The sequence below is a fragment of the Arachis hypogaea genome, chromosome 4 (genome assembly GCF_003086295.3).
Source record: "Arachis hypogaea cultivar Tifrunner chromosome 4, arahy.Tifrunner.gnm2.J5K5, whole genome shotgun sequence".
NCBI classification, from domain to species: domain Eukaryota; kingdom Viridiplantae; phylum Streptophyta; class Magnoliopsida; order Fabales; family Fabaceae; genus Arachis; species Arachis hypogaea.
The window spans coordinates 86,158,608-86,167,626 of NC_092039.1; the positions used below are offsets into that span (position 1 = coordinate 86,158,608).

The following is a 9,019-nucleotide window of genomic DNA, read 5'->3' on the forward strand; positions in this document are numbered from 1 at the left end:
TTCAAACATGTAATGAATTCAGGAAGGAAATCTAAATGCACGCTATTTTGATGGACAAGTGGGTAAGGATCATGATAAAACCACACAATTAAACACAATATAAACCATAAAATAGTGGTTTATCAATCCCTCCCATTGGAGCAAACAACTTTGAGCTTAAGCCTCAATTAGTTTCTCTAATGCAACAGAATTGCAAGTTCCATGGAGTTCCATTGGAAGATCCTCATCAGTTTTTAGCTGAATTCTTGCAAATCTGTGACACTGTCAAGACTAATGGGGTTGACCCTGAGGTCTACAGACTTATGCTATTCCCTTTTGCTGTAAGAGACAGAGCTAGGATATGGTTGGACTCACAACCTAAAGAAAGCCTGAACTCTTGGGAAAAGCTAGTCAATGCCTTCTTGGCAAAGTTCTTTCCACCTCAAAAATTGAGTAAGCTTAGAGTGGAAGTCCAAACCTTCAGACAGAAGGAAGGTGAATCCCTCTATGAAGCTTGGGAAAGATACAAACAATTGATCAGAAAGTGTCCTTCTGACATGCTTTCTGAATGGAGCATCATAGGTATCTTCTATGATGGTCTGTCTGAACTGTCCAAGATGTCATTGGATAGCTCTGCTGGAAGATCTCTTCATCTGAAGAAGACGCCTGCAGAAGCTCAAGAACTCATTGAAATGGTTGCAAATAACCAATTCATGTACACTTCTGAAAGGAATCCTGTGAACAATGGAACGAATCAGAAGAAAGGAGTTCTTGAGATTGATACTCTGAATGCCATATTGGCTCAGAACAAAATATTCACTCAGCAAGTCAATATGATTTCTCAAAGTCTGTCTGGAATGCAAGCTGCACCAGGCAGTACTAAGGACGCTGCATCTGAAGAAGAAGTTTATGATCCTGAGAACCCTTCAATGGAAGAGGTGAATTACATGGGAGAACCCTATGGAAACACCTATAATCCTTCATGGAGAAATCATCCAAATCTCTCATGGAAGGATAAAAAGATACCTCAACAAGGTTTCAACAACAATAATGGTGGAAGAAACAGGTTTGGCAATGGCAAGCCTTTTCCATCATCTTCTCAGTAACAGACAGAGAATTCTAAGCAGAGCCACTATGACTTAGCAACCATGATCTCTAATCTAATCAAAACCACTCAAAGTTTCATGACTGAAACAAGGTCCTCCATTAGAAACTTAGAGGCACAAGTGGGTCAGCTGAGTAAGAAAGTTACTGAACTCCCTCCTAGTACTCTTCCAAGCAATACAGAAAAGAATCCAAAAGGAGAGTGTAAGGCCATCAACATGGCCGAATTTGGAGAGGAGAAAAAGGCAGTGAGCGCCACTGAGGAAGACCTCAATGGACATCCACTGGCCTCCAATGAGTTCCCTAATGAAGAACCATGGGAATCTGAGGCTCACACTGAGACCATAGAGATTCCATTGGATTTACTTCTGCCATTCATGAGCTCTGATGAGTATTCTTCCTCTGAAGAGGACGAAGATGCCACTGAAGAGCAAGTTGCTAAGTACCTTGGAGCAATCACGAAGCTAAATGAAAAGTTATTTGGTAATGAGACTTGGGAGGATGAACCCCCTTTGCTCACCAAAGAACTGGATGACTTGACTAGGCAGAGATTACCTCAAAAGAGACAGGACCTTTGAGAAGGCTTTGTGTGACCTAGGGTCAAGCATAAACCTTATGCCTCTCTCTGTAATAGAGAAGCTAGGGATCTTTTAGGTACAAGCTGCAAGAATCTCACTAGAGATGGTAGACAATTCAAGAAAACAAGCTTATGGACTTGTAGAGGATGTTCTGGTAAAGGTTGAAGACCATTACATCCCTACTGATTTCATAGTCCTAGAGACTGGAAAGTGCATGGATGAATCCATCATCCTTGGCAGACCCTTCCTAGCCACAGCAAAGGCTGTGATTGATGTTGACAGAGGAGAATTGATCATTCAAGTGAATGAAGAATCCTTTGTGTTTAAGGCTCAAGGATACCCCTCTGTAACCATGGAGAGGAAGCATGAAGAGTTTCCCTCAAAACAGAGTCAAACAGAGCCCCCACAGTCAAACTCTAAGTTTGGTGTTGGGAGGCCACAACCAACTTCTAGGTTTGGTGTTGAAACCCCACATTCAAACTCTAAAGTTTGGTGTTGGGAGGTTCCAACATTGCTCTGAACATCTGTGAGGCTCCATGAGAGCCCACTGTCAAGCTACTGACATTAAAGAAGCGCTTGTTGGGAGGCAACCCAATGTTATATTTATCTATTTTCCATTGTTATTTTATGTTTTCTATAGGTTGATGATCATGTGAAGTCACAAAATCAATTGAAAAAGAAAAAACAAAATAAAAAACAGAAAGAAAAACAGCACACCCTGAAGGAAAAACTTACTGGCATTTAAATGCCAGTAAGGGTAGCAAATGGGCGTTTAACGCCCAGTCTGGCACCATTCTGGGCATTTAACGCCAGAAAGGGGCACCAGAATGGCGTTTAACGCCAAGAATGGGCACCAAGCTGGCGTTAAACGCCAGAAATGGGCACCAGCCCGACGTTTAACATCAGGATTGGCAGAAGGAGCATTTTTGCTCACAACTTGGTGCAGGGATGAGCTATCCTTGACACCTCAGAATTTGTGGACCTCACAGGATCCCCACCTACCCCACCACTCTCTCTCTTCTTCACCCATTCACCAATCACCTCAATACCTCTTTGATGAGCGGATAATTTATACGCTTTTTGGCATTGTTTTTAGGTAGTTTTTAGTAAGTTCAAGCTACTTTTAGGGATGTTTTCATTAGTTTTTATGTTAAATTCACATTTCTGGACTTTACTATGAGTTTGTGTGTTTTTCTATGATTTCAGGTAATTTCTGGCTGAAATTGAGGGATTTGAGCAAAACTCTGAAAAAGGCTGACAAAAGGACTGCTGATGCTGTTGGAATCTGACCTCCCTGCACTCGAAAATGGATTTTCTGGAGCTACAGAACTTCAATTGGCGCGCTCTCAATGGCGTTGGAAAGTAGACATCCAGAGCTTTCCAGCAATATATAATAGTCCATACTTTATTCAGAAATTGACAACGTAACTTGGCATTGAATGCCAAGTACATGCTGCTGTCTAGAGTTAAACGCGAGAAACACGTCATGATCCGGAGTTGAACGCCCAAAACACGTTATAACTTGGAGTTCAACTCCAAGAAAAGCCTCAGCTCGTGGATAGATCAAGCTCAGCCCAAGCATACACCAAGTGGGCCCCGGAAGTAGATTTATGCATCAATTACTTACTCATGTAAACCCTAGTAGCTAGTCTAGTATAAATAGGATAAGTTACTATTGTATTAGACATCTTTTGACAGTTTAATCTCTTGAATATTCGGTCTCTTGATCATGGAGAGGGCTGGCCATTCGGCCATGCCTGAACCTTTTACTTATGTGTTTTCAACAGTGGAGTTTCTGCACACCATCGATTAAGGGTGTGGAGCTCTGCTGTACCTCAAGTTTCAATACAATTATTATTACTTTCTATTCAATTCTCTTCTATCCTTATTGAAAGATATACGTTACACTTAACTTTGATGAATGTGATGATCCGTGACACTCATCATCATTCTCACCTATGAACGCACGTGACTGACAACCACTTCCGTTCTACTCTAGGCCGGGCGCATATCTCTTAGATTCCCCAACAGAATCTTCGTGGTATAAGCTAGATAAATGGCAGCATTCATGAGGATCCGGAAAGTCTAAACCTTGTCTATGGTATTTCGAGTAGGATTCTGGGATTGAATGACTGTGACGAGCTCAAACTCCTGAAGGCTGGGCGTGATGACAAGCGCAAAAGAATCAAGGGATTCTATTCCAACCTGATTGAGAACCGATAGATGATTAGCCGTGCTGTGACAGAGCATAGGAACGTTTTCACTGAGAAGATGGGATGTAGCCATTGACAACGGTGATGCCCTACATACAGCTTGCCATGGAAAGGAGTAAGAAGGATTGGATGAATGTAAAAGGAAAGTAGAGATTCAAGAGGAGCACAGCATCTCCATACACTTATCTGAAATCCCCACTATTAATTTACATAAGTATTTCTATCCCTTTTATTTTCTATTTATTTATCAATTTTCGAACTCATCATAAACTATTTAATCTGCCTAACTGAGATTTACAAGGTGACCATAGCTTGCTTCATACCAACAATCTCTATGGGATCGACCCTTACTCACGTAAGGTATTACTTGGATGACCCAGTACACTTGCTGGTTAGTTGAACGTAGTTGTGATCACAATATATCTCATGCAAATACAAAGAGGGCAATCACAATTTCGTCCACCAAGTTTTTGGCGCCGTTGCCGGGGATTGTTCGAGTATGGACAACTGACGGTTCATCTTGTTGCTCAGATTAGGTAATTTTCTTTTTATTTTCCTTTCAAAAAGTTTTCAAAATTTTTCTTTTATTTTCGTTTTTCTAAAAGAATATTTTCGAAAAAATAAAATAAAAATATAAAAAATCATAAAATTATAAAAATCAAAAATATTTTGTGTTTCTTGTTTGAGTCTTGTGTTAATTTTTAAGTTTGGTGTCAATTGCATGCTGTTAAAATTTTTCTTGCATTTTTTTCGAAAATCTCATGCATTCATAGTGTTCTTCTTGATCTTCAAGTTGTTCTTGACAAGTCTTTTTGTTTGATCTTGATGGTTTCTTGTTTTGTGTTGTTTGTTGTTTTTCATGTGCACTTTTGCATTCATATTTTCCCTGCATTAAAGATTTCTAAGTTTGGTGTCTTGCATGTTTTCTTTGCATCAAAAAATTTTCAAAAATATGTTCTTGATGTTCATCATGATCTTCAAAGTGTTCTTGGTGTTCATCTTGACATTCATAGTGTTCTTGCATGCATTATGTGTTTGATCCAAAATTTTCATATTTTGGGTCATTTTTATGTTTTTCTCTCTCATCTTTAAAATTTCAAAAATCAAAAAAAATATCTTTTCCTTATTTTTCTCATAATTTTCGAAAATTTGAGTTGACTTAGTCAAAAATTTTCAAAATTAGTTGTTTCTTACAAGTCAAGTCAAATTTTCAATTTTAAAAATCTTATCTTTTCAAAATCTTTTTTCAAAAATCATATCTTTTTCATTTTTTCTATTTTTTGAAAATTCCAAAAATCTTTTTCAAAATATTTTCAAAATATTTTTCTTATCTTTACATCTAATTTTCGAAAATTAGCTAACAATTAATTTGATTGGTTCAAAAATTTGAAGTTTGTTATCTTCTTGTTAAGAAAGGTTCAATCTTTAAGTTCTAGAATCTTATCTTGTAGTTTCTTGTTAGTTAAGTCATTTTAAAAATTAAATCTTTTTCAACAAATATTTTATCTTTTATCTTATCTTTTTCAAAAATTTTATCTTTTTCAAAATTTGATTTCAAAATATCTTATCTAACTTCTTATCTTCTTATCTTTTTCAAATTTGATTTTAATATCTTTTTCAATCAACGAACTAACTTTTTGTTTGTTTCTTATCTTTTTCAAAACCACCTAACTACTTTTCCCTCTCTAATTTTCGAAAATATCTCATCCCTTTTTCAAAATTTCTTTTTAATTAATTGTTTTAAATTTTAATTTTAATCTTATCTTATCTTCAATTTTCGAAAATTACTAACCTCTTTTTCAAAATTGTTTTCGAAATTCTCCCTCTCTATTCTTTTTCTATTTAATTATTTAATTACTAACACTTCTCTTCACCTCTATTCACCTAATATCCGAATCCCCTCTTCTACTTTCTTCTTTCTTTTCTTTTTTTACTAACATCAAGGAATCTTTATACTGTGACATAGAGGATTCCTCTTTCTTTTCTTGTTTTCTTCTCTCTTTCATATGAGCAGGAACAAGGATAAAGGCACTCTTGTTGAAATTAATCCAGAACCTGAAAGGACTCTGAAGAGAAAATTAAGAGAAGCTAAGTTACAACAATCTAAAGGTAACCTTTCAGAAATATTAGAACAAGAGAAGGAGATGGCAGCTGAAAATAATAATAATGCAAGAAGAATGCTTGGTGACTTCACAAAGCCAACGTCCAAGTTTGATGGAAGAAGCATCTCCATTCCTGCCATTGGAGCCAATAACTTTGAGCTGAAACCTCAGTTAGTTCCCTTAATGCAACAAAACTGCAAGTTTTATGGACTTCCATCTGAAGATCCTTATCAATTTTTAACTGAGTTCTTGCAGATCTGTGAGACTGTAAAGACGAATGGAGTTGATCCTGAAGTCTACAGACTCATGCTTTTCCCTTTTGCTGTAAGAGACAAAGCTAGAATATGGTTGGATTCACAACCTAAGGATAGCCTAGACTCCTGGGATAAGCTGGTCATTGCCTTCTTGGATAAATTCTTTCCTCCTCAAAAGCTGAGCAAGCTAAGAGTGGATGTTCAAACCTTCAAGCAAAAAGATGGTGAATCCCTCTATGAAGCTTGGGAAAGATACAAGCAGCTGACCAAAAGATGTCCATCTGACATGTTTTCAGAATGGACCATATTAGATATATTCTATTATGGTCTATCTGAATTTTCGAAAATGTCATTGGACCATTCTGCAGGTGGATCTATTCACCTAAAGAAAACGCCTAAAGAGGCTCAAGAACTCATTGACATGGTTGCAAACAACCAATTCATGTACACTTCTGAGAGGAATTTCGTGAATAATGGGATGCCTCAGAAGAAAGGAGTTCTTGAAATTGATACTCTGAATGCCATATTGGCTCAGAACAAAGTGTTGACTCAGCAAGTCAACATGATCTCTCAAAGTCTGAATGGATGGCAACATGCATCCAACAGTACTAAAGAGGCAGCTTCTGAAGAAGCTTATGATCCTGAGAACCCTGCCATGGCAAAGGTTAATTACATGGGTGAACCTTATGGAAACACCTATAACTCATCATGGAGAAATCATCCAAATTTCTCATGGAAGGATCAACAAAAGCCTCAACAAGGCTTTAACAATGGTGGACGTATTAGGCTGAGCAATAGCAAGCCATATCCATCATCTTCTCAGCAACAGACAGAGAATTCTGAACAAAATACTTCTAACTTAGCCAATCTAGTCTCTGATCTGTCAAAGGCCACTTTCAGTTTCATGAATGAAAGAAGATCCTCCATCAGAAATCTGGAGGCACAAGTGGGCCAGCTGAGTAAGAAAGTCATTGAAACTCCTCCCAGTATTCTCCCAAGCAAAACAGAAGAGAATCCAAAAGGAGAGTGCAAGGCCATTGATGTGATCAATGTGGCCGAATGTATAAGGGAGGAGGAGGACGAAAATCCTAGTGAGGAAGACCTCCTGGGACGTCCTTCAAGCAAGAAGGAGTTTCCTATTAAGGATCCAAAGGAATCTGAGGCTCATACAGAGACCATAGAGATTCCATTAAATCTCCTTCTGCCATTCATGAGCTCTGAAGACTATTCTTCCTCTGAAGAGGATGAAGATGTGACTGGAGAGCATGTTGCTCAATATTTAGGAGCTATCATGAAGCTGAATGTCAAGTTGTTTGATAATGAGACTTGGGAAAGTGAACCTTCCTTGCTCATTAATGAACTAGATACCTGGATTCAGAAAACTCTACCTCAAAAGAAACAAGATCCTGGCAAGTTCTTAATACCTTGTACCATAGGCACCATGACCTTTGAAAAGGCTCTATGTGATCTAGGGTCAGGGATAAATCTTATGCCACTCTCTGTAATGGAGAAGTTGGGGATCATTGAGGTACAACCTGCCTTGTTCTCATTACAATTGGCAGACAAATCATTGAGACAAACTTATGGAATAGTGGAGGACGTTTTAGTTAAGGTTGAAGGCCTTTACATCCCTGTTGATTTCATAATCTTAGACACTAGGAAGGAAGAGGATGAATGCATCATCCTTGGAAGACCTTTCTTAGCCACAGCAGAAGCTGTGATAGATGTCAACAGAAGTGAATTAGTCCTTCAATTGAATGGGGACTACCTTGTGTTTAAGGCACAAGGCCATCCCTCTGTGACAAAAGAGAGTAAGCATGAAGAGCTTCTCTCAGTTCAGAGTCAAGAAGAGCCCCCACAGTCAAACTCTAAGTTTGGTTTTGTGAGGCCACAACCAAACTCTAAGTTTGGTGTTCAGATCCCATATCTAAACTCTAAGTTTGGTGTTGGGACTATACAACATTGACCTGATCACCTTTGTGGCTCCATGAGAGCCACTGTCAAGCTATTGACATTAAAGAAGCGCTTGTTGGGAGGCAACCCAATTTTATCTAATTTTTATTTTATATTATTTTATTGTTATTTTATGTTTTATTAGGTACATGATCATGAGGAGTCACGAAAAAATCATAAAAATTAAGAACAGAATCAAAAACAGCAGAAGAAAAAAATCACACCCTGGAGGAAGCACAGGCTGGCGTTCAACGCCAGTAAGATGCATCTGGCCGGCGTTCAACGCTAGAACAAAGCATCATTCTGGCGCTGAATGCCAGAAACAAGCAACATTCTGGCGCTGAACGCTAAGAATGTGCCTAGAGAAGAAAAGGTGGCGCTGAACGCCAGTAACAAGCATGAAACTGGCGTTCAACGCCAGAAACATGCTTTACATGGGCGTTGAACGCCCAGAACGTGCACCAATGGGTGTTTAAACGCCAGAATAGTGTGCAAAGGCATTTTACATGCCTATTTGGTGCAGGGATGGAATTCCTTGACACCTCAGGATCTGTGGACCCCACAGGATCACCTCAGGATCTGTGGTCCCCACAGGATCCCCACCTACTATATTCCCACCTTACCTCCTAATCCTATTTTTGTGATTTGTATTCCCCATGTCACACTTCCCAACACTCTTCACCAATCACCTCAATTCCTCTTCCCAATCACCCCCTTCACCACTCAAATCCATCCACTCTTCCCCATAAACCCCACCTACCTTCCAAAATTCAGAACCATTTTCCCACCCATTCCCACCCTAAATGGCCGAACAAACACTCCCCCCTTTTCCCTAT

At 38.8% G+C, this 9,019-nt stretch overlaps 1 non-coding gene across 1 annotated transcript; it reads right to left on the minus strand.

Moving 5' to 3' along the window:
- Positions 1–434: 434 nt before the first annotated feature.
- On the minus strand, positions 435–542 carry LOC112798470 (small nucleolar RNA R71). The gene has a single exon (XR_003200080.1). It is a non-coding gene; the product is annotated as a small nucleolar RNA R71 (small nucleolar RNA).
- Between the last annotated feature and the right edge of the window lie 8,477 nt (positions 543–9,019).